We start from the raw sequence: 26,433 nt of genomic DNA on the forward strand, positions 1-26,433 counted from the left end.
CTGCCATGAGAGCTCTTCTTAATGATGGCCCAGGTAACATCTGTGAAAGACAATTGTCAGTGTGTGCTTTGGTGACACCGGGTTCAGTACCCAGGTGGGCAGACTCACCCAGTCTTGTAAGACATGTGCCTAGAACGAAGTGAGAAAAAACTGTAAAGAGTCCGTAGAAACACCCTGCACCTACTCTACCCATTCTTAGAGACTGCAAACTGATTATAGATGTATATTATGAGCACGTTGTATGCAAGTCTGTGCGTGTTGTGTAAATTTCTCTCCAGGTTTGGTCAGAGGCATTCCAGTGCAGAAAACAATATTATTGTTGAGAAGCACATGAAGGTGGTATGTAAAAAAAATGTGTTTACAAAAAGTGTATATTTTATAGAAAAGTGGAAACTAGTAAATCGTGTATAAAATGTATATGTTTTGTTTTCTTTTTGCAATAAGCAGGTTTTTATGTAAGATGTTTTTTGGTTTAGCATAGACATGTATATTTTTATATAATTGACTGAATAGTGTGATAAACAGGTGTATTCTCCAATTCCAGATTTTAAATCAGAGTTATTAGCATATGGTCTCCAGTCAGGAGACTGATTGATCCGAAGGACAAGCGAGAAAGAGCCATGAGTCAACATTAGAGGAGCTGATCCAACCACAGAAACATCTATGGATCCACACCTCGCATTGCAGAAGGGTTAATCAACCAGAGCTGCACTGAGCGTTCTGCTCATACTTATCCTTTTCAGAAAACCCTGTACAGTCTTAGACCAACATTGCCAGAACAGTTAGAAGAGAGAACTTAGAGAACCTTGAGACATGGGAAAGTCCAACTACAAAGGGTGAGGACTCGCCTAGGAGTCCTTGGTCTCAAACCGGTGAAGAAAACCCCTTTCCCCTTTCCGCCCATGTTTCAACGTTCAGTTAGGCAGGTTTTTCAACAGATCTTTCTACCTCTCTTCCTAAGGGAACACAGTACCCTTAGAATTTAGAAATGGCAGAAGTAAGTCTTTAGGGGGGACTGTTGAGGATAAAGAATTGAGTATCCAAAAATACTTAATTCAGCCATTTCATAGACTCAGGTATATAGTTCAGTAGATGTGAACTAACACACATATTTGTGAATGCTTTTGTTTCTTACTAACATGTATATATGTATATTGCATATTCAGTGTATTTTCCTTAGACACAGTATATACCAGACATGAAGCAAGAAGGAAAGTGAAGTTAAGTTTTTGTTTTTTGTTTTTTGTGATGGCTCATATTATTGATATTCTAATATCGTTCATGTATATATAGATATCTGTTTATATATATTTTTTGTTTGACATCTGTCCCATTGACAAGTGTTCTCTATTTGTGATGGCTTATATTATTGATATTCTAATATCGTTCATGCATACATAGATATCTGTTTATAAAAAATTTTTTTTTTTTTTTTTCCCTCCAAAAACGGAGTTCTGGGGCTTTTTGAAATCATTCTGACTAATGTCTCATTTTGTTATTGTCCATTTACCCTTTTATTGATGAGTTGTGTCTTTACCTGTCTCATTGATAAATGCATGGCTATTATAGCCTTGGACAAATTGTTGTTATCGATTTCAATTGATCAGGGATCCATGTGCCATAGTAACAATTACCTTTGCTCTGCAACTCAATGTGTTGACGCTACCTAACATCTATGTACGCACGATGCTGTGATCATCAGCGCCTGCATAATACTCTGCGCACTGTGTATTATCTATCGCGCATGCGTATTTACATCCATTGCGCTGCTGGGGGAAGCTGTTTATGGTTGCGCAATCACTGGCGTCCTGGCGTTTTTCGCGCATGCGCTGTATTTCTGTCTTATTTCGGATGGCTGGAGGGAGCCTCTGGTGGCTGCACTCTGACCTACTTCCTGCTGTTCCTTCATGCTGATATCGAACACACAGCCTGACTTGCTGCCACACCAGTACTTCATTATGTTAATTATACTCTGTATTTATATGTGTGCTCTCTTTCTGGATTCACTACCTCCCCTGATGAAGCTCTGTTGAGCGACACGCGTTGGGCTGGTACCTCTTTCTGACACTTTCCATGACTTACGCTTTATTCTAAAGATAGGTGTTATCCCCTCTGAACCTCTTTGATATTTTTCTGGGTGCAGTATTGCTATTAGGGAATATTGGTCTTTCAGGGCTATTGTGATCCTCATTCATATACCCTTGTTCCCTGTTTTTGTAATGGTATGATTGTATTTTGCCGTTTGATTGTCTTGGCACTATAAGATTGGGCTCATGGGGTAACATCCTTGTTTCATATATTGCTATTGTACTGCTGTATTTATAATATTATATCTTTAGCGTTTACATTTATGCACTGAGTCTATGGGACAGATGTCCTTGTTTTTAATTGGTTTTATGGTGTTTTGCACTCATATGTTTATAAATAAAAAAAATTTTGAATTAAAAATCCTTGTTATTATTGTTCTTATACGGTGAGTTGAGTGCTCCTTGCCTACTTCTTGTTTCTCTATACATGTTTGACTTTGGTAGGCTTGCACCCTCACCTTTTTGATTTTGATTTTGCTTGATTCTAGCTGTGCAGACCTACTCCTTCTTGCTTCATGTCTGGTTTTTGACTCAGGTCATTTCCAGGGCTAGCACGCTTGTTTATTATAACAATTTCTTTATTGGTTTTTATTATCCGGTTGTTGGTGTGGTCTGGCTGTGTGCTCCTGTGATATGGCTTCCTCTTGGGATGCCCGTGAGGCCTCATGGCAGAATGAATCGGCCAGTGTCTTCAGTAGTGCTCAGATGGCGGGACAGGCTGATGATGATTTTTCCTTACTTACTAAAGATATTACCTCTGCTCAAAAGTTGGGCATTAGACTTTGGTGGAACATTAGGAGTTTGGAGGAATACTCACGGATTGGAATAGTTCCCTGTGGTCTAAGAGTCCAGATTTTTCCTGCATGGGAGGCACAGGGTGAATTTAAAGCGGTTTGGGAGAAGGGCCTTTTACAGTGCTCTAAGATTCTTATTTCCATGCTGATTGAGCATGACAAAACCTTACTTACTAGTACTAAGGCCAACATCAGATTGCTTGAATCAAAACTATCCGGGTTTGACAATGATAGTCTGGTCCTTCCCTTTCAGGAACGGCTGAGGGCTGACCTGGATAAATATGAACATAACATTATCGAGGGCAAAAAGAAGAAATTTTCTAGAGATAGGAATGATTTCTCTAGCCAGATGGCATTTAAGTGGAGACATAGGGGGAACAATAGGGCCGCTATATTTAGAGCCAATTCTTCCAGTAATCATAATGGAGACAGTACAAGTGACAGCGATTTTTTAGCGTCAGAAAGCAGCGACGGCGACGTCGCACCAGGAAGAGTCAGAAGAAACCCAAAAAGGCCGGGGACAGGTTACAGGAATATGGCTTGGAGGAATGCGAACAAGGGATCCAATCGACGCTAACTCATGCCGCTTCTCCATCTGATGAGGCGGAGAATTCAGCTATGGTTGTACCATCAATTCCATCTGGGACTTTACAGGTAATTAACCTCTCCGATCACATTCCTACCATTGAACAACAGAAGGTGTTGGAAAGAGGACTCACCTTCTCTCCCACTAACACTGTGGATAAATTTACACTTGTAAAGGATGTGTATTTATTTTGTAGGAGGCTCCTCTTTCGTGCAATACATAAGAGACCCGCCATGTTTGATTCCCTTAATGACACTGACCGTCAGGTGTTCCAGGACCTGCTGGATCTGCTCAATGAATCTGAATCCACCACAGGTAGGCCCCTGTGTCCGCTCAGGAACAAATCGGTTGCCTCACCCCCCCTCTCTATGATTCCGTCTGTTAACCTCTTTTTCGAATTAACGAAAGCTGACATTATGCAGCTCCCTGATAAACCATGTTATAGTGACAATCTGAGCTCAGGGGAGAAGCGAGCTATCAGGGAACTCAGGGAAAATAAGACCTTTATAATCAAAGAGGCTGATAAAGGGGGCAATGTCGTTCTTTGGCCTATCGACATGTATATTAGTGAGGCAAAACGACAACTCCTGAATCCGCAGTTTTATTCCAGGTTACCCTCAGACCCCACATGCATCTTTCTGAACAAAATGGACAGCCTGCTTGAATCAGCCTTTGATATGAACATCATAACCAAGAAGGAGAAGGATTTCATCTGGGTGCCGAAACCTATCGTGGCGACATTCTATTTGTTACCCAAAGTTCATAAGGACTTACACCGGCCACCAGGCCGCCCCATCGTGTCAGGTATGGGTAGTTTGTGTGAGAAGGCGTGTTCCTATCTGGAATTCTTCTTACAACCCCTGGTGCAGTCCCTTTCTTCTTATATTAGGGATTCCACTCACTTTATTACCAACATCAAGGACCTTGTCCTCCCTGAGGGCACTTTGATTGTCACCTGTGATGTGGAATCCCTTTATTCGAACATCTCCCATCGGGACTGTCTCCAAGCAGTGGGTTATTTCTTGCATCGGAAGGATTTTACGGATAGGTTTCATGACTCTTTTCTCATTGATCTTTTACAGTTTGTGCTCTCACACAACTACTTCACCTTCGATGGGGCTTTCTACCGGCAAGTATCTGGCGTGGCAATGGGTGCCAAATGTGCACCCTCGGTGGCTAACCTTTTTCTTGGGTGGTGGGAGGACCTGATTGTTTATCCATCTGACTCATTTACCTCACATATCCTCGGCTGGTTCAGGTTTATTGATGATGTGATGTTTCTTTGGAATGGATCTGAAGTGGAGTGTAGAGACTTAATCACCTCTTTGAATGACAACTCCATGAATATCTTCTTGACATCTTGTATCTCATCAACAGGCGGCACTTTCTTGGACTTATCATTATCTGTGGTGGACCAGCATCTACGTACTAGTTTGTATCGCAAGCCTACTGCGACTAATGGACTTTTGCAGTTTACTAGTTTCCATCCTCGCCATCTTAAATTGGGAATACCTGTCGGTCAGTTTCTTAGGGTTAGGAGAAATTGTACGGATAACAATGACTTTCAAATACAAGCAGAGGATCTCACCAGGCAGTTCACCCAACGAGGGTACCCCAAAAGGCCTTTATCCAGAGCTCTGAAAAGAGCTAGCTCGCAGACTCAGGAATCCCTTCTTGAACGAAAAATACGATCTGAGGACCAGCATCTACGGTTAACTACTAATTTTCACAACCAGTGGGACAGATTTGGCAGAAAAATCTCGGATCACTGGAGGATTCTCAAGATCGATCCAAGAGTATCTGATCTGATTGGGGAGAAACCTCTAATAACGGCTAAAAAGACTCCGAGTCTCAGTGATAAGCTGGTTAGTAGCCATTTTGTCAGGCCCACCCATCGGTTGGGGCATGGCTTTGCCTATGTTGGCTCCTACCCTTGTGGGGACTGCAATGTGTGTCCCTATAGGCGACCTGTACAGGACACCTTTGCACACCCCACGGCAGGTAGTCAACATAAGCTAAAAGGGTTTATTAACTGCAAAACCTCTTGCGTTATTTATGTCATCATTTGCCCTTGTAATAGGCTTTACGTAGGAGAAACCACGCAGGAGCTGAGGAGGAGAATTCAGAAGCATGTCTGGACTATCAACTTGGCAGCTGGGGACTTGCGCAAAGGTAAGAAACTTACCTCGGTGGCGTCACATTTTTTGTCACATCATGGGGGCAGCCCTAGGGGCCTAAGAGTAGTGGGCCTGGAACGCCTCAAATTTAATATTAGGGGTGGGGATCCTACCAAATGACTTTTACAACTAGAATCCCGGTGGATTTGGTGTCTTAATTCTGTTTCCCCAGTGGGCCTTAATGAGGAATTGCTCTTTACTGGCTATCTTGGGTAGGTCCCAGGCGCGTCGTGTGTTTTTTTTTTGTTTTTGTTTTTTTTTTGTTTTTTATTAATAAATATGTTATTTTTTTTTTAATTTGTTTGTTTTTTTTTTTTCTAGTTTAGGCATCATTATGTTCCCTCCCTTCTCTGGAGGGTCTTTCCTCTTCAACTAGCTCTGCAATGAAGCCTTGGATCCCTTGGTCCCTGTTATCTCCTCTGAATAGCTGGATGAACTGACTATGGATGTGGCTTGGCTCCTTCAGCACTGAATGCCGTCTATTTATTGGGACTTTTTATTTGGACATTCTCTTCCTATAGCCCTTATGAAACAACACATTGGCCGTAGGACATCTCCAATTACAGCTGGATGCTTTGGGCAGACATTCTGGTTCACTTTGTTTGGAAGCTATTTTGCTTCTCTTCTTTTTCAAAGTGAAAGTTATGTTCCATCTACCACAGTATGTGAATATGTGCTGTATAAATGCCTATATATATTATTGTTATGTAAGGAAAAGAGGAGAAGAAGGGAAGGGAAAGGAAAAGAAAAGAGAGAAAGGAAGAAAAAAAAAAAAAAAAAAAGGAAAAAAACACTTTTTTTTTGTGATGGCTCATATTATTGATATTCTAATATCGTTCATGTATATATAGATATCTGTTTATATATATTTTTTGTTTGACATCTGTCCCATTGACAAGTGTTCTCTATTTGTGATGGCTTATATTATTGATATTCTAATATCGTTCATGCATACATAGATATCTGTTTATATAATTTTTTTTTTTTTTTTTTCCCCTCCAAAAACGGAGTTCTGGGGCTTTTTGAAATCATTCTGACTAATGTCTCATTTTGTTATTGTCCATTTACCCTTTTATTGATGAGTTGTGTCTTTACCTGTCTCATTGATAAATGCATGGCTATTATAGCCTTGGACAAATTGTTGTTATCGATTTCAATTGATCAGGGATCCATGTGCCATAGTAACAATTACCTTTGCTCTGCAACTCAATGTGTTGACGCTACCTAACATCTATGTACGCACGATGCTGTGATCATCAGCGCCTGCATAATACTCTGCGCACTGTGTATTATCTATCGCGCATGCGTATTTACATCCATTGCGCTGCTGGGGGAAGCTGTTTATGGTTGCACAATCACTGGCGTTCTGGCGTTTTTCGCGCATGCGCTGTATTTCTGTCTTATTTCGGATGGCTGGAGGGAGCCTCTGGTGGCTGCACTCTGACTTACTTCCTGCTGGCCCTTCATGCTGATATCGAACACACAGCCTGAATTGCTGCCACACCAGTACTTCGTGTGCTCTCTTTCTGGATTCACTACCTCCCCTGATGAAGCTCTGTTGAGCGACACGCGTTGGGCTGGTACCTCTTTCTGACACTTTCCATGACTTACGCTTTATTCTAAAGATAGGTGTTATCCCCTCTGAACCTCTTTGATATTTTTCTGGGTGCAGTATTGCTATTAGGGAATATTGGTCTTTCAGGGCTATTGTGATCCTCATTCATATACCCTTGTTCCCTGTTTCTGTAATGGTATGATTGTATTTTGCCGTTTGATTGTCTTGGCACTATAAGATTGGGCTCATGGGGTAACATCCTTGTTTCATATATTGCTATTGTACTGCTGTATTTATAATATTATATCTTTAGCGTTTACATTTATGCACTGAGTCTATGGGACAGATGTCCTTGTTTTTAATTGGTTTTATGGTGTTTTGCACTCATATGTTTATAAATAAAAAAGTTTTTGAATTAAAAATCCTTGTTATTATTGTTGTTATATGGTGAGTTGAGTGCTCCTTGCCTACTTCTTGTTTCTCTATACAGTATATACCAGCACATGTAATTGTAAAGATGGCCACCATTTCCTGTTTTGCACCCAAGACAGATGGACAAAGGAAATTCCTGGAGTCTGGACTGACCAATCCAAGGAGGATGTGTAGATCTCTCTACGTCATGAAGCCCTGCCCTGCGATACTTGATTGGACTAAAAATTTTGTTTACACCCCCTTACTGCTTGGTCTAGAGTTTCTTTCAAACAATAAAAAGCACACTTGGTCAAGAGCCAGTCATGGAGATAGATGTAACTGACTTGCTGTCCAGTTATTTAGTCTCGTGTGCACTCATGACATTTTTAATTAGAAACAGCAGCCGGATATCGAGAGATCCTTTGAGTCTCATCATCATCGTCATTTTTAACCCTGACATAATCATGGCAGGCGTCTCCACGAGATACCTTCCATGATTACTCTGTAGTGAAAGTAAATAAACACACACAATGAAAAATCCTTTATTTGGAATAAAAGACAAAAAAAAACCCTCATTGACCACTTTATTAATCTCTAAACACCCATCCAGGTCCGAAGTAATCCACACGACGCTTTCAGCTCTGCTACATGAAGCTAAAAGGGAGCGCCGTAGAACACGACCGCTCTGTGTCAGCTCTACGCAGCAACTGAAGTGATCCGCACTGTCACCAGAGACTTCACTCAGGTAGTGCCGGTGTGTGCGGGGATGATGAAGGCCAGTGTGTGCGGGAATGATGGAGGCCGGTGTGTGTGGGAATGATGGAGGCCGGTGTGTGCGGGGATGATGGGGGCCAGTGTGTGCGGAGATGGGGGCCAGTGTGTGCGGGGATGATGGGGGCCGGTGTGTGCGGTGATGACTGGGGTATTGTGTGCAGGGATAATGGAGGCCGTTGTGTGCGGGAATGATGGGGGCGTTGTGTGCGAGGATGATGGGGACCGGTGTGTGTGGGGTTGATGGAGGCCGGTGTGTGTGGGGATGATGGGGGCCGGTGTGTGCAGGGATGACAGGGGCATTGTGTGCAGGGTTGATGGAGGCTGGTGTGTGCGGGGATGATGGAGGGCGGTGTGTGCAGGGATGATGGAGAGCAGTGTGTGCGGGGATGACGGGGGCCGGTGTATGCGGGGATGATGGAGGCCGGTGTGTGCGGGGATGATGGAGGCCGGTGTGTACGGGGATGATGGAGGCTGGTGTGTGCGGGGATGATGGAGGCCGGTGTGTGCGAGGATGATGGAGGCCGGTGTGTGCGGTGATGATGGGGGCCGGTGTGTGCAGGGATGATGGGGGCCGGTGTGTGCAGGGATGATGGGGGCCCGTGTGTGCAGGGATGATGGGGACGTTGTGTGCGGGAATGATGGGGGCCGGTGTGTGCGGGGATGACGGGGGCGTTGTGTGTGGGGATGACGGGGGTGTTGTGTGCAGGGATGATGGGGCCGGTGTGTGCGGGGATGACGGGGCCGGTGTGTGCGGGGATGATGGAGGCCAGTAACGGCATCGTGGCTCACTTCAGTGACACAGGGGATTTGCAGTCACCGGTGCGTCCTTCACCAGTGACCGCAAATCAGGCTGCGACACAGACAGAGCCGCAGGATAACAGTGAAGTTCATCTGAGTTCATTCTCATCACGCAACTGTCTGTGTCTGCTGTCAGCGGGCATGGAGCCAAGTTGAATGGCAGATCAAGCATCCAGCGCGCATACATTCTGCATCAATTCTGCAGTCACAATACATTCACATGTGCTGCCAAGTCACTGCAGAATTAAACGCATGGACACTACGCAATGTGTGCAATGTTAATAGTAATATCCAAATTCAGTATATAGTGTGCGGGGGGGCTAGGGTTCCTGAAATAATGGCGATCTCCATTTTTTTTTCCTAACGGCGCGTACAGTGGGGTGGTGCAGGCTGTCAGCCAATCACACACACACACACACACACACACACAGCAAAGTGCATTTTTTGCACACAAGCAAGGGCATGTGTCATTGGCTGTGTATGTCACATGTCCTTGCCCTAAAGGGACTTCGGAGTAGTTTAACTTTTGTACACCGTAGAAGGAGTTTACTCTGTCTATACGTATGTGCCACCCACGTGCCAACAGCCGGGGCTGCTCGGATCCGGATCTACGGAACGGCTCGAGGGGTCCTCCGGACCCGGGGGTCGTGCGGATACTCTGAATAAAGGGGGGATGTATTTATACAGGATTGGTTGTAAAATGTTTGTTCCCACACCCGGGTTGGTAGTCAAAGTCTCTCTCCTCTGCACTCTGCAGTGTGTTGTAGATAGGACTTCCCGGTGTAAAACACGGGAGTCCGCTTCCGGTCCTTTGGTTGGGAGCCCTGTCCGTCTGACACTGACCCTTGGGATCTACGGGCCCTGGCGGTTGCCCTATCCCTCTCGGTGGGTGGTTGCCTACTTTTCGGGACTTAGGTTGAGACAGAACCTAAAATCCTGCCCTCAATTGGTTAATTAGCTAGGCCGTCAGTGCCGGTTCTGGCTTCAGGGTCCAAGTACCCCATCTGTGCACACGGTTTCCGGGTCGGTTCTCCAGTGTCGGTACCGGCGGGCTCCAACCCTGCCCCGATCCATCTCGGATCTCCGGCTGCCATCTTCCCGTCTCTTGCAGACTCTGGCTACCGTCTGCCACCTAGCCAAGGTGTTAGGGCTCCGACTCTGGCACCTGTCAGCTTCACCTCCACTTCAACTCGAACTTGAACGTTAACTCCACTCTACTGTTTTCCCACCCCGGGCTCTCTAGACCCCTAGGTGGGCGTTTCCTAACTGCCTGGTCCTGCCCACTGGTGTGTCTGTCCTTCCCTGAGGGGGGTGACTAGAGTTTCAGGTCGGCTGATTTAACCCTTTGTGGGATAGGTGTTATGCGGGGGCCTACATGTACATCTACCTGGTTTTCCAGGGCGTTGCACGTACTTCATAGCAGAACTTGCTCATCTGGATTGACTTGTGCACCTCCTGATTTGTCCTGTGGCTTCTACGCTGGTAAGCTGAACCTTTTTTTTGTGTTTTCTATGTGTTTGTATATGTTTGTGTTTGCCTGACATTGTTTTCAATGGGGTCTGAAGGTGTTCGTCGAACGTTCGATGAACACACCCGGCGTTCGACGAACCGAACTGAACTCGAACACTAGGAGGGTGGCTCATCTCTATTCCAGAGTTATAACCTGTCAAATTGACACTGGTCAGAATTACAAATAATGGCCTGGTCTAGTGATGAGCGAGTACTAAAAAGCTCGGGTGCTCGAGGCTCGGGCCGAGCATCCCAAGATACTCGTGTACTCGGCCCGAGCACCGAGCCCAATGTTATCCTATGGGAGACCCGAGTATTTTTGTGAAATGACCCCCGGCAGCATGTAGAAACCCGAAAAATGTCACAAAAGTATCAGAAGAGTGCTCAAATGACATGGCAACAGCATGGGGAAGACCCCTTGAAGCATTTATCACTCAAAAGTCACAGCTGTGAACAATTTTGTCCGCGTTTTACGCCATTTTTACGGACTCACCAGAAAACCTTCCAAAATGACACCAAAATGAATTTTCATGGCGGAAATGTTAAGGGCACATACCCAATAGTGAGATAGAGCTGGTGCATGTTACTTTTTGAGATTAATACATGAAAGATTTTACGTAAAACATTGTGTGGCACTCCGATGTCCAAAACGCACGTTTTGTGCTTTTTACTAGCGATGTCGGTCATTTTTTTTTTCATTCTATCTCCCGTCGGTCGGTCTCGCTCTGTCGGTCTCTCTCTGTCTTGTCAGTCCCCCTCTCACAGTCTGTCGGTCATTCTCCACCCTCTCTCTTACTTACCGTTCCCCGATCACTGCCGCGGCGCTGCACAGCTGTGTTCACTAAACTCCGGTGGCTTTTCCTCTTTTGAAAAAGCCGGAGATTAAACAATCTCGTATTCCCTTCTTTCCTGCTTTTCGGCGCCTATGATTGGTTGCAGTGAGACACGCCCCCACGCTGAGTGACAGGTGTCTCACTGCACCCAAACACAGCAGCCGGTGTGTGTGTGTATACTGTGCAGTGAAATAAATAATTAAATAATTAAAAAAAACGGCGTGCGGTCCCCCCAATTTTAATACCAGCCAGATAAAGCCATACGGCTGAAGGCTGGTATTCTCAGGATGGGGAGCTCCACGTTATGGGGAGCCCCCCAGCCTAACAATATCAGTCAGCAGCCGCCCAGAATTGCCGCATACATTAGATGCGACAGTTCTGGGACTGTACCCGGCTCTTCCCGATTTACCCTAGTGCATTGGCAAATCGGGGTAATAAGGAGTTAATGGCAGCCCATAGCTGCCACTAAATCCTAGATTAATCATGTCAGGCGTCTCCCCGAGATTCCTTCCATGATTAATCTGTAAATTACAGTTAAAAAACACACACACCCGAAAAATCCTTTATTAGAAATAAAAAACACTAACAAAGTCCCTCATCACCAATTTATTAACCCCGACAAACCCTCCATGTCCGGCGTAATCCACGGACCTCCAGCGTCGCGTCCAGCTGTGCTGCATGAAGGTGACAGGAGCTGCAGAATACACCGCCGCTCCGGTCAGCTTCACACAGCAACTGAGGTGAGTATAGCGATCAGCTGAGCTGTCACTGAGGTTACCTGGATCCAGCGGTGGATGCAGCGGTGGCCGCGGGTAACCTCAGTGACAGCTCAGCTGATCGCGCTACTCACCGCCGCTCCGGTCAGCTCCATGCAGCAATTGAGGTGAGTATAGCGATCAGCTGCTGTCACTGAGGTTAATCGCGGAACCGCTGGATCCAGCGGTGGCCGTGAGTTACCTGACTGACAGCAGCTGATCGCGCTACTCACCTCAGTTGCTGTGTGAAGCTGACCGGAGCGGCGGTGTATTCTGCAGCTCCTGTCACCTGAATGTAGCAGAGCTGGATGCGACGCTGGAGGACTGTGGAGTACGCCGGACATGGAGGGTTTGTCGGGGTTAATAAATTGGTGATGAGGGACTTTGTTAGTGTTTTTTATTTCTAATAAAGGATTTTTCGGGTGTGTGTGTTTTTTAACTGTAATTTACAGATTAATCATGGAAGGAATCTCGGGGAGATGCCTGACATGATTAATCTAGGATTTAGTGGCAGCTATGGGCTGCCATTAATTCCTTATTACCCCGATTTGCCAACACAGTAGGGTAAATCGGGAAGAGCCGGGTACAGTCCCAGAACTGTCGCATCTAATGTATGTGGCAATTCTGGGCGGCTGCTGACTGATATTGTTAGGGTTGGGGGCTCCCCATAACGTGGGGCTCCCCATCCTGAGAATACCAGCCTTCAGCTGTATGGCTTTATCTGGCTGGTATTAAAATTGGGGGGACCGCACGCCGGTTTTTTAAATTATTTATTTATTTATTTTACTGCACAGTATAAACACGCCCACCGGCTGCTGTGATTGGGTGCAGTGAGACACCTGTCACTCAGCATGGGGGCGTGTCTCACTGCAACCAATCATAGGCGCCTGTGGGCGTGGAAAGCATGGAATATGAGATGGCTGTGTGCAGAGCACAGCGCGCCCGCCGGTATAAAGGCTCGGTCACGCTGTGCAGGCCGGCCAATCACTGCAATTCCATAACTAACAAGGCTGTGGCATTGCAGTGGTCTGCCAGCCAATCCCTGCATGAGGGCTGGCTCTCAAAAGAGCACCAACATGCAGGGATGAAGACCACGAGTACAGCACGAGTATCGCGAGATTACTCGGTCCCCGCCGAGTAGCCTGAGTACAGTGATACTCGTGCGAGTACCGAGTAGTAACAAGCATACTCGCTCATCACTAGCCTGGTCATGAAGGTGAAAACGGGGTAAAGAGAATTTAAGAGTGTATCAGTGACCCCCTTCCTCTCATACTGCTGACACAGGTGAACCTTTGTAAATTGGGTCCTGCCAAGAGTCCAAGGTGGGAACTGAATTGGGAACCTTTGCTAATATTTGCTTTTGCTGTGATAATTCAGGTCATGTTATGATTCAGTGTTTCAAGTACATGAATGAACTTAAAAAAAAACAAAAACTAAAGGTATTTTAAGGTGTAATGACACAGGTCTTATGAGCCTGAAATTATATTCCATGCATACATCTGGGTTTTTCCTACAAGTGTGTTTGGGGTACTAAATCTGTGTTTATTGTCACCTCTGCATTTTAGATTCAGGCTCTGCCATAGATCTCATTCTCTGTGATTTCTCTATTGAATGTTGGTACAGTGTTTCTACTTTCGGTCATCCTATACAAGTGTCAGTGACTGATAATTCTCCCCTTACTCAAAGTGATGTTACTTCTAAGGTTGAGAATGTGTGCATGTGTGGCGTCCCTGAGGCTTCTGGTCGCCACAGGGTACTGTGTCTCATTTAGGGCACAATATCCATCCCGGATATGGAAAGGTTAATGTCTGGTATGTAAACCACACAGTCAGAGAAGGAGTCAGCAGAGACCAGTACCTGGGGTGCGGTGTTGAACCAGTAAGTAAAGACCTGGAACCCGCACCTATTGACTCTGACTCTGATTGCCATCGCCCTGCGCTCCGGCGCTCCTGGGTCTGCCGTGCCCCTCGCCATCCCCCTGGGGCTCGCTCCACATGTGGGGAGCGACACCATCCTGGCTACACCCAACATCTTCCCCGATGAGAGACCTTGCAGCAGTGATCCCCATCCCTGGCTGCGTACCACAGGTGGTGTCATGATCCTAATAGACTTTTCTAACCTCCAACTACTACCTCCATCCTCCCTACCACCCTCCAACCCTCCTTCCTGTACGCCTAGGGGTAACGGAACCGAGTCAGGCCACCCCTTGACAATGCAGAGGATCTGCACCTCGGCCCGGCAATGAGTAGGTTAAAACACCTGCCCCCGTGGGGCGCTACACATGGAAGTGGGAGTATTACATGCAAAATCCATTTCAATCATGATCCTTCCTTCCTTACCTGCTAAACTGGGATTAGGCATTCCCTAGTTGGTGAAACACAATCCTACCATTAATTCGGAGACTCAGGAGATCAAGCCTTCAGAGACTTTTGTTCCTCCAGTTGCTTAACCAAGTCTTTGGCATCTATGAGATCTCATCTATGTAGATTTATTCAGAATTTTGAAGATGTGTTTTCTGAGACTGAGTGTGAAGTTATCCCTCTGTATAGGTCATATGATTGTGCAATCAAATTCATACTAGATGCCAAAATACCTAAGTCTCATTTGTTTAATATCACTCTTCTAGAAAAAGATGCCTTGAAAGAGTATATTAAAAAGAGTCTGACCATTTTTTCTTTGCCAAAAAAAAAGATGAAAGTTTGCGTTTATGCTTAGATTTTAGAGAGATTAAAGCCTGCTTTACAAGCTACGATTCTGCATATGATATCATATGCGATCGTAACCGCCCCCATCGTATGTGCGGCACGTTCAATTTGTTGAATGTGCCGCACAAACGATTAATCCCCGTCACACGTACTTACCCGTCCATACGACCTCGCTGTGGGTGGCGAACATCCACTTCCTGGAGTGGGAGGGATGTTCGGCGTCACAGCGACGTCACGCGGCAGCCGGCCAATAGAAGCGGAGGGGCGGAGATGAGCGGGACGTAAACATCCCGCCCACCTCCTTCCTTCCACATTGTCGGCGGGAGCCGCAGACGGAGGTAAGTTGTCGTTTAATGTTCCCGGGGTATCACACACTGCGATGTGTGCTGCCTCGGGAACATTGCACAACCTCACGTTCAATTTTTGAGAAATGAACGACGTGCATGCGATGAACGGATTTTCGTTCAATCGCAATTGCACGGAGGTTTTACACGCTACAATCATACTTACGATGCTGGATGTGAGTCACGACGTGACCCCGCCGACATATCGTAAGATTTATTGTAGCGTGTAAAGCGCCCTTAATAAGATGAGGCTCCATAATCCTTATCCTTTACCCTTTATATCTGACCTTTTTTATCAACTAGCTGAAGCCAAATAGTTTTCTAAACTTGATCTAAGGCGGGCATATACCCTCATACAGGTAGGGATATTTGGCTTTTGGGTGAAATTTCAGGATGCAGGTGCATTTTTTGCAGATGAACTTAATGTGACCTTCTCTAAACTTTTGAATGCACATTGTTGAACTGTTCAATGTTTCAGTACTTTTTGCACAACTTGCTGTTCTCTAACAAGGAACTAAATGGCAAAATTCACAACAAGCGTTTTATTCCATGAATCACCAAAAAACTTTTGGAATTCAATTAGAATTGGTATTTAAACAGTCCTTCTCTTCTTGCTCTTTATATTTTTAAATCATGAGACCAAGATGACACCTAACAATTGATCAACAGTACCTGGCCATTCCGAGGCTTCAAGTAGAATGTTTTCAGACAGAAGTGGCCACTGATCTTTTATTGTCACAGTGTGTCATCAGCAGGTTGCAGAAGCGATACAGAGAGACAGGAAGAGTCACGGAAAAGCATAGAAGTGGACTTCCTTTGGCCACATCTCACACTGATGACGGCTTCATTGTGAACAATTACATTCAGATGATACCAAATGATGAATGCAACACAACTTCAAGCTCAGTTAAGGAATGTGAGAGGCATCCAAGTGTCAAAGCAGACCATTCAAAACCATTTACATCAGCATAGTCTGCATGCTAGACAACCTGCGAGAGTACATGACCACACCAACAGGTACAGGTGTCATCATCTTGCTGGACGGGGTATCAGTGGGCCTCAGTGCTGTTCATTGATGAAAGTCGATTCACGCTAAGTAGAAATATGGCCACCAACAATGTTGGAGACATCAAGGAAAGCGGTATGCACCAGTCACTATTGTCAGCATACAAGCTTTTGGTAAAGGTAGTCTTACAGTGTGGGCAGGTGTTTAGTCAATACAGGACTGTCCCACACTTTGTGAATAGTACAGTGACAAGCTGAAAAAAAAATGTTGTTTCCGGGTTCTATATAAAATATTAGTTCTTTACTGAATATCCAGTAAAAAAAATCACAAATTGTACGACATGGTGAAGGAAAAAGAAGCAATGCGTTTCAAATGCAGTCCTGCATTCTTTATCAAACCACAATGAAAACATTTCCCATAAATTTCACATTTAGACCAATAAGAAGAAAACATGGTGAACACATGATGAAACATTTAATTTGCATAATTAATTACCACACACATGTAATGATAAACCAAGACCTCTTCATCTCAGTATAGATCTTTAAGCATTATAGATAGTGATGAGTGAATAAACTGGGCACTATTCATTAATTGCATGTACTGTATATAACGGTATTCGCGATATCCATTACTCGTCGTATTTTAGTCCTCTCCCATGTTTGGCACTTGATTTTTATACTTACTGAGTTCCCCTGTGGTTGTCACATTGCTTCCTGATTTGATCATTAAAGTTCATGAATATGCAGTGCTTCCTCCGCCCACACTCTATAACAGTGTCTGTGATTGGTTGCAGTCCTGCTTCCTCCGCCCACTCTCTTTACCAGAATCTGTGTTTGGTTGCTCTCCCACTAACTGTCTGGAACAGGAAGAGAAGTGTAAAAATAAATTATTTAAAAAAAAATGGCGCAGTGTCCCCGTATTTTGATACTCAATGCAGATAAAGCAGACTGCTACAGGCTGCAGCAGCCAGCTGTGTGCATCATCTTGGCTGTGTATCAAAATACAAATGATCCCATGCATTTCTTTTTCAATTATTTAACGGTGATATTCCGTTTTTCATTTTCGTGTTTTCCTTCTCTTCTTCTTCAAGAGTCATGACTTTATATTTTTCCATTAATATAGCCATATGAGGCCCTATTTTTTGTGGGTACGAGTTGTAGTTTTGAACGACATGTACTGAAAAATGGGAAAAAAAATCCAAGTGCAGTGAAATTGCAAAAATAGAGCAATTGGACAATGTTTTTTTATTTTTTTTATTTACGATGTTCACTGAATGCTAAAATTGGAACCATATAGAAAAAAGTCCAGCGACACACCGAATCTCCGGTAAAAAACTTTTCTTTTTTTATTAAATTAAGCGGTGCATATTAAACGATCAGGTAGTCACTGGTCAGAGCCCGACGCGCGTTTCGTGATCCTTTTTCAAGTGCCACCACACGTTTGGTGGCCCTTGAAAAAGGATCACGAAACGCGCGTTGGGCTCTGACCAGTGACTACCTGATCCTGTCTGGCTGTCGGGAGGGCGATTCTACCTAACCCTGTGTGTCCTGCATGTCCTTAAGGTAAACACATGTGGTAATTTTGCTAATACAATGCACGGGACGCAGACTGGTGACAGCATGGGTGAATTGCCCCCCCCTTTTCTCTAGTGGGATATTATCGGAGTTTGGTCTGTGGGAGGTGGACTTATGTACATTTCTGCATTATCTTCATTCTAGTGTCCTTTTGTCCCCCCAGACATCCTTTATTATCATTAATATATGTAGTCACGTGATCTCCACCTTTTTGAGATTTACTAGCTCCTTGCTACTTGCCTCTTTCTTATTGTGTATCTACACATAGACATTTTTTTTCTCTTTATATGTATGTCTTTTATACATATTTAATAAATTAGTGGATTTTTACACTCCATTGTGTGTTTTCACATTGTTTGCATTAATGTAGGAGTTGATACTGTAATCATTTCCAAACATGGGGGAATATATGTGCACTTGCACTTGATATCGGTTTATAACATGATCTCCCCGATTTTCTCCATGAATATTGTATTCATTCAGGAGAAATTGTACAACAAATTGTACTGTGCATTTTTTTCTGTTATCCTTGTGAAAATGAAAGATTTGGGGGTTAAAGCAACATTTTTGTGGTAAAAAAGGATTTTTTCATTTTCACGGCTCAACATTTTAAATTATGTAAAGCACCTGCGGATTAAAGGTGCTCATCAAACATTGATAAATTCCTTGAGGGGTCTAGTTTTCATATAGGTTCACTTGTGGCAGATGTTCACTGTTTAGGTACATCAGGGGTTCTCCAAATGGGACATGGCATCAGCTAACGATTCCAGCCAATTTTATGTTACAAAGTCTAATGGCACTCTTTCCCTTCCGAACCTTGCAATGCACGCTAACGCTTACAGTAGATTTCCATCACATATGAGATATCAGCCTACTCAGAAGAAATTGCACAACAAATACTGTGGTGCATTTTATCTTGTTATCCTTGTGAAAATGAAACATTTGGGGTGAAAGTAATAATTTTATGGTAAAAATGTATTTTTTTATTTGCACAACAAATTGTATGACTCTCCAAATGTGAAAAATTTGCATGGGCGGCACGGTGGCTAAGTGTTTAGCATTGCAGTCTTGCAGCGCTGGGGTCCTTGGTTCAATTTTCACCAAGGACAACATCTGCAAGGAGTTTGTATGTTCTCCCCGTGTTTCCGTGGATTTCCTCCGGTTTCCTCTCACACTCCAAAGACATACCGATAGGGAATTTAGATTGTGTGCCCCAATGGGGATAGTGATGCCAATGTATGTAAAGCGCTGTGGAATTAACAGTGCTATATAAATGAATAAATATTATTATTATTATCTCTTGGCCCAAAAATATAAAAACATTTGGACCAGATTTCAGCACCAAATTTGCATCTCCAGGTAGAAAACAGAAACAAAACGTAATAAAAACCTTTTATTTGCATTTTTGGATCACAAAATGCAAATTTAGTGATGAAATTTTTACACCATATTCCTGCACCCAATCTATGCTTCTGGACAAAAAATTGCATCATTACCGTATCATACCGCATTCGGGACTGATGCGTTATTTTTACCCGGAGGTGTAGATTGGGTGCAGGAATAAGCTGTTCACATTTCAACACCAAATCTGCATCTCTTGGCAAAACAACTGTGGTGTTCTGCCAGGAGATGCAGGTGAGGTCCCTGACTTTACTGAGGTCACCTGAGGTCAGGTTACCTGCGATCACAGGTGGATAACTGTGGGAACTCCAGTTATGACCGCAAATAATCTGAGTGATGTCACCGCTGATTGTGTGGCTCATTCATTCTCTGCCTGAAGCGCACAGAGGGCGGTCATCTTCTATGGCTGCCCCCTGACACTTCAGGTGTAGCAGAGCTGAAATCATCGTGGGACCTCGTATGGAATATGTGTGACCTAGGTGTTTTGGGGGTTAATAATATTGGTGAAAGAGGGTGTTTTTTTTATTTTATTTTAAATAAAGGATTTTTTTTGTGTTTGTAAGTGAAAAGAAATAAACACAGATTAGCAATGGGGGGTTTCATAGCTGCCTCTCCATTACTAATCTAGGGCTTAGTGGCAGCTATGGGTTGCCATTAACCCCTCATAACCCCAATTGGCACCACACAAGAGCAAATTAGAAGAGCTGGGTAAAGTGCAGAGATTGTCACATCTAATGGATGCGACAATCCTGGGCATCTGCAGGCTGCTATTTTAAGGCTGGGGGGCCCAATAAGCATGGGTCTCCCCAGCCTGAGAATATCAGCCCCCATCTGTTGGGCTTTATCATGGCTGGCTATCAAAATTGGGGGGACTGCACATTGGTTTTATTTATTTATTTAAATAATTTAAAAAAAATAAGCCACATGCGGTTCCTTTTATTTTGATACAGGACCATGACAAGTGCACAGCTGCGGGCTGCAGCCTATAGCCGTATACTTTCTCTGTGCTGAGTATCATAATATGGTGGGACAATACGCCAATCTATTTATTTATTTTTATACCCTCATAGTGACACGCATACAGGATCTGTGATTGGTTGCAGTAAGACACTGTCACACAGGCTGAAGGCCCATCTGACTGCAACCAATCGCAGATGCCAGAACTGCCAGTGGGCAGGGGAAGCAGTGCATATCCATGAAGGTGAATGATCGGCCGCAGAAGAAAAGTGAGAGGCCAAAAAGTACTTACTGCTACACTGGAGACTTGGTAATTATAGCGCGCTCGCTTTATTTTTATATGTTTATTTTTCCTTTATTTTTTTTTTATTTCCCGAGTTGCTGCACCCGGATCATTAGTTGGAGTTCCCTGGGCACATGGATACTTTTGAAGCTGCGCGGATGTGGACTTTACAGTCTGGCTCCGCCCATCACTATTTAAGATATACTAACAGTGAATGCCGTTTCTTCTTTTTTTTTGCCCCTTAACCACATTCCACATCCTATAAAACATTACTATACTTAAAATGCCAAATAAGTCCAAATGCCAAAATAAATGAATTTCTCTTTGCTTTTATAAAGTGCTGAAGGCAACATTATAACTTCTATAATCATTAGCCAGCTGCTATTCCCACACCTTTTCCGATCAATCTGACTCAGAATTGTAGTCAGTTAGCACACTGGCAATCTTGATGTACTGGTCAATTATTGCTAGGACAGGAAACCATTCAAGGATCTGCACTGTAAAAAGCATAGCATTCTGCCTTTGTTATAAAGGTCTACCCTAATACATATGTTTTTGACCTGTGACCAATCTGGCATATTTCCTGACCTTGATATTGATCTTTGTGTTACGCTCACCGCCAGGGATGAGATGGCGAACGCGGAGATGGTAAGCACATTCCAAGAGTGAGGTGGACCCACTGGTACACAGGGGGAACCCGGACCCACTCAGACAAGGGAAGGACAGCATCCAGGGACTGTAGCAGCTGAGCCAGGGCTAGGTGACCGCAGGACATGGGGACATGTGAGGTCAGACAGGACTGGCACAGAAACACAGTACAGTTCAAGATCAGGCTGGTCCCAGGGCACAGGAATGGATTAGGAACTCAGGAAAGACTGATCAGGGTTTCAGGCTGGTCCCAGGACACAGGAACAGATCAGGGATACTGGTTGGTCCCGGCCACGGAGACGGACAGGACACAGGACAACATACACGCGAGGTAATCAGGCAAGGGTCCAGACACCGGACAGAGGTCATCACACACTGAACATCGGGTAAGGCTCTAGACATCAGGCATAGACCGCAGCAGGGCGGCAAAGGCACAATAAGCACAAATCGCACCAGGGCTTCAGGTATAGAACACACAAACAAGGTTGGAGTCTCAGGACAGGCCAATAACTGGATAGGCCTGTCCCTAAATATGCAGATACAGTGCCTACAAGTAGTATTCAACCCCCTGCAGATTTAACAGGTTTGATAAGATGCAAATAAGTTAGAGCCTGCAAACTTCAAACAAGAGCAGGATTTATTAACAGATGCATAAATCTTACAAACCAACAAGTTATGTTGCTCAGTTAAATTTTAATAAATTTTCAACATAAAAGTGTGGGTGAATTATTATTCAACCCCTAGGTTTAATATTTTGTGGAATAACCCTTGTTTGCAATTACAGCTAATAATCGTCTTTTATAAGACCTGATCAGGCCGGCACAGGTCTCTGGAGTTATCTTGGCCCACTCCTCCATGCAGATCTTCTCCAAGTTATCTAGGTTCTTTGGGTGTCTCATGTAGACTTTAATCTTGAGCTCCTTCCACAAGTTTTCAATTGGGTTAAGGTCAGGAGACTGACTAGGCCACTGCAACACCTTGATTTTTTCCCTCTTGAACCAGGCCTTGGTTTTCTTGGCTGTGTGCTTTGGGTCGTTGTCTTGTTGGAAGATGAAATGACGACCCATCTTAAGATCCTTGATGGAGGAGCGGAGGTTCTTGGCCAAAATCTCCAGGTAGGCCGTGCTATCCATCTTCCCATGGATGCGGACCAGATGGCCAGGCCCCTTGGCTGAGAAACAGCCCCACAGCATGATGTTGCCACCACCATGCTTGACTGTAGGGATGGTATTCTTGGGGTCGTATGCAGTGCCATCCAGTCTCCAAACTCACGTGTGTGGTTGGCACCAAAGATCTCGATCTTGGTCTCATCAGACCAGAGAACCTTGAATCAGTCTGTCTCAGAGTTCTGCAAGTGATCATGAGCAAACTGTAGACGAGCCTTGACATGACGCTTTGAAAGTAAAGGTACCTTACGGGCTCGTCTGGAACGGAGACCATTGCGGTGGAGTATGTTACTTATGGTATTGACTGAAACCAATGTCCCCACTGCCATGAGATCTTCCCGGAGCTCCTTCCTTGTTGTCCTTGGGTTAGCCTTGACTCTTCGGACAAGCCTGGCCTCGGCACGGGTGGAAACTTTCAAAGGCTGTCCAGGCTGTGGAAGGCTAACAGTAGTTCCATAAGCTTTCCACTTCCGGATGATGCTCCCAACAGTGGAGACAGGTAGGCCCAACTCCTTGGAAAGGGTTTTGTACCCCTTTCCAGCCTTGTGACCCTCCACGATCTTGTCTCTGATGGCCTTGGAATGCTCCTTTGTCTTTCCCATGTTGACCAAGTATGAGTGCTGTTCACAAGTTTGGGGAGGGTCTTAATTAGTCAGAAAAGGCTGAAAAAAGAGATAATTAATCCAAACATGTGAAGCTCATTGTTCTTTGTGCCTGAAATACTTCTTAATACTTTAGGGGAACCAAACAGAATTCTGGTGGATTGAGGGGTTGAATAATAAATGACCCTCTGAATAAACTTTTCACAATTTAAAAAAAAAAAAAAAGAAATAACATTCTTTTTTGCTGCAGTGCATTTCACACTTCCAGGCTGATCTACAGTCCAAATGTCACAATGCCAAGTTAATTCCGAATGTGTAAACCTGCTAAATCTGCAGGGGGTTGAATACTACTTGTAGACACTGTATCTGACTACGCCGGATCTAAGGTAAGCCGGATGACAGACAGGATACCAGACTCAGACAGGTGACCAGACTCAGGCAGAACACCGGATTACAACAGCTGCAGACTCCAGCACTTGAGCAGCAGCAGCAGCACAGACGGGCACAGACCGCAGCAGGGCGGTGCCGGCACAGGCTGGCATGGACCGCAGCAAGCCAGTGCAAGCACAGACAGGCACAGACTGCAGCTAGCAGGTGCAGACATAGGTGGGCACAAACCGCAGCAGGGTGGTGCAGGCACAGGCAGGCATGGACCACAGCAGGGTGGTGCAGGCATAGGCGGGCATGGACTGCAGCAAAATGGTGTAGGCACAGACAGGCACGGACAGCAGCAGGGTGGTGCAGGCACAGGCTGGCAAAAACCGCAGCAGGGCAGTGCAGGCACAGACGGCATGGACTGCAACTAGGTGGTGCAGGCACAAGTGGGATTGTACTGCAGCTAGGTGGTGCAGGCACAGGCAGGATTGGATCGCAGTTAAGTGGTGCAGGCACAGGCAGGATTGGACCACAGCAAGGTGGTGCAGGCATGGGTGGGATTGGACCGCAGCTAGGTGGTGTAGGCACAGCAGGATTGGAGCACAGCCAGGTGCTGCAGGCACAATAGGGACTCCGGACTTCAAATTCAAAACATTATATAAGGGCTAGAGAAGAACCTGCAAAAGAAAAACTAACAAACCTGAAGTCACTGGGAGGAGTGCGCAGACAAAGAACATGACTCCATAAAACAAAAAGAAAAAATACAAGAATTGCCAGCACTTCCTAATCTTATAGTCTAAACTGATGTAAACTGAACATAGTATACATTATTAAAAATAGCGGTAGCAGTCAAGTAGAGGGAAGGGGAAAAAAACAAAGAGCTGTATATGGTGAACATTGGAATGTAAATAAATATGCATTACTGTAAAGAAAACATGAAAAACATTTTGGGGAACAAATGAGTTATTTTGCAAATAAAATTGGCCAAATTTACTTGAGCCCAGTTACTACGCCAAGGTATAACTTTCAACTGGGTCCTAATCTAAATATCTGCCTCTTTTTGTGTCACATTCCACTGCTCGCCATATACGTCTCTTTGTTTTTTCCCCTTCCCTCTACTTGAGTGCAACTGCCATTTTTGATAATGTATACTATGTTCAGTTTGCACCAGTTCAGACTATAAGATTAGGAAGTGTTGGCTATTCTTCTGTATATGTTTCGTAGTTATAATGTGTTTTTCAGCTAGCACCTGTTCACACCTATTGGATGTGCGGGTCAGTCTTTTTATATAATTGTAGTGTACCTATTTCTGATTGAGCATTCCGCCCTATAACCAGGTTGTGTTCACTCCCCTTCTAGCAGGAGCCTAGCTGCCCAGACATGGAGGTTTTAAGCTAGATAGCGGCATTTTGCCCAGACATAGAGTTTTTTTTACCCAGAGAGTGGCATTTCAAGTTAGGTTCCCGATATACAGAGATTACCTTCCCGTTGGTCATTGGGCTCACATGTATTGGCTAATACATAAGCTAAACATCTCTTTTTTCAAATATTCCTATAGCAGTAATGCAATGCCACAGTTCACTTTTTCAATGTTAGCATTTTTCTGTGCAGCTGTATATGTTTCATATGTGGCAGGCGGGTTGGTAAATCTCCCCGGATAATCTAGAAGCAGTTATTACCACACTACCCAAATCGGGGAAGCCAACAGACAATCCAGGAAATTTCAGACCAATTTCACTCCTAAACTGTGATCTAAAAGTTTATTTGAAATTGGTAGCTACCAGACTTCATAAAATAATCCTGTTTTGGCTGCTCCAGACCAAGTTGGCTTTGTGGTGGGCAGATAATAAAAGGATGGCACCAGGAAGGTACTTGATTTGATTGGGGTGGTGTAGCGGTCGGGTAGACTCAATGCATTCCTGTCTCTTGCCGCTGAAAAAGCCTTTGACAGGGTGCACTGAGGGTACTTGGAGGGGGTAGTCATGAAATCTGTACTCTCATCCCAACACTTTAGTCCTGGCCTCGGGATTTCTCTCATCATGGTTCTCTATATCCAATTACATCTGCCAGGGGTGCTTGTTGTCCCCTATAGTATTTGCTACCATGATGGAACCTCTGGCAGAGGCCATTCAGGGATGTTCGGTTGTCTCATATTAAGGTTGAGGGTTATGAACACAAACTTGGTTGATATGCATATGATGTAATAATTTCTTGCACTGACCTTGAATCCTCTATTCCAGCAGTATTGTCTATCTTCTCGACCTTTTCTAAAGTGTTTTATTACAAATTGAATGCTACTAAGTCCTTGTCGTCTGAGTCCTTGTCAAAGTTTTGGTCATGTGAGGATAGTATTACATACTTAGGTATCTTGCTAATGCCATCCCACTCGCTGATCAGAGAAAATCTTGACCAGTTACTTAAAAACCTGGAGCAGGAACTAGGCAGATATGAAAAGATGTCGCTGGCCTGGATGGCAAGAATTCAATCCTTTAAGATGGTGTTCCTCCCTAAATTACTTTATTTGTTTAGATGTCTCCCCCTAAAAATCCCTTATAGATATTTGGCAAAACTCCAGTCAGCAACCCATATATTTGTCTGGTGTAACAAAAGATCTAGAGTTACTGGTAAAATAATGCAGTTCCCCTACAGTATGGGAGGCCTGGGCACCTCAAATGTAATGGCCTACTACAAAGCCTCCTTAATAGAATCACTTAAAGAATGGTGGAATTTTGAGAGTTCCTATAGATGGGTCCAGCTTGAAAGCTCTCTCTTTGGCCAAGGTTCAACGAGGAAGCTGTTGGAGGTGGAATATCTGAATAGTTCTCATGCCACACATTGGCTTCCTGCCATGGCAGCTTTGCTCTCCATCTGGCACAGTGATCTGATTCCTAAAATTCAGATCCCATTGGCAGAAATTTCATTAAAATCGGAGTCGTAAATCCCGTATTTGAAACTGGGAAAGTGGAAAGAAGTAGGCATCACAGCCCTAGCAGATCTATACTCTGGCCTAGATATCAGGCCCTTAATGACATACTAAAGGAACACCCTTCCTTAAGGGGTTGTTTTTATCAATATCTACAGATTCACCAC

This window comes from Anomaloglossus baeobatrachus, chromosome 1, assembly GCF_048569485.1.
Source record: "Anomaloglossus baeobatrachus isolate aAnoBae1 chromosome 1, aAnoBae1.hap1, whole genome shotgun sequence".
NCBI classification, from domain to species: Eukaryota; Metazoa; Chordata; class Amphibia; order Anura; family Aromobatidae; genus Anomaloglossus; species Anomaloglossus baeobatrachus.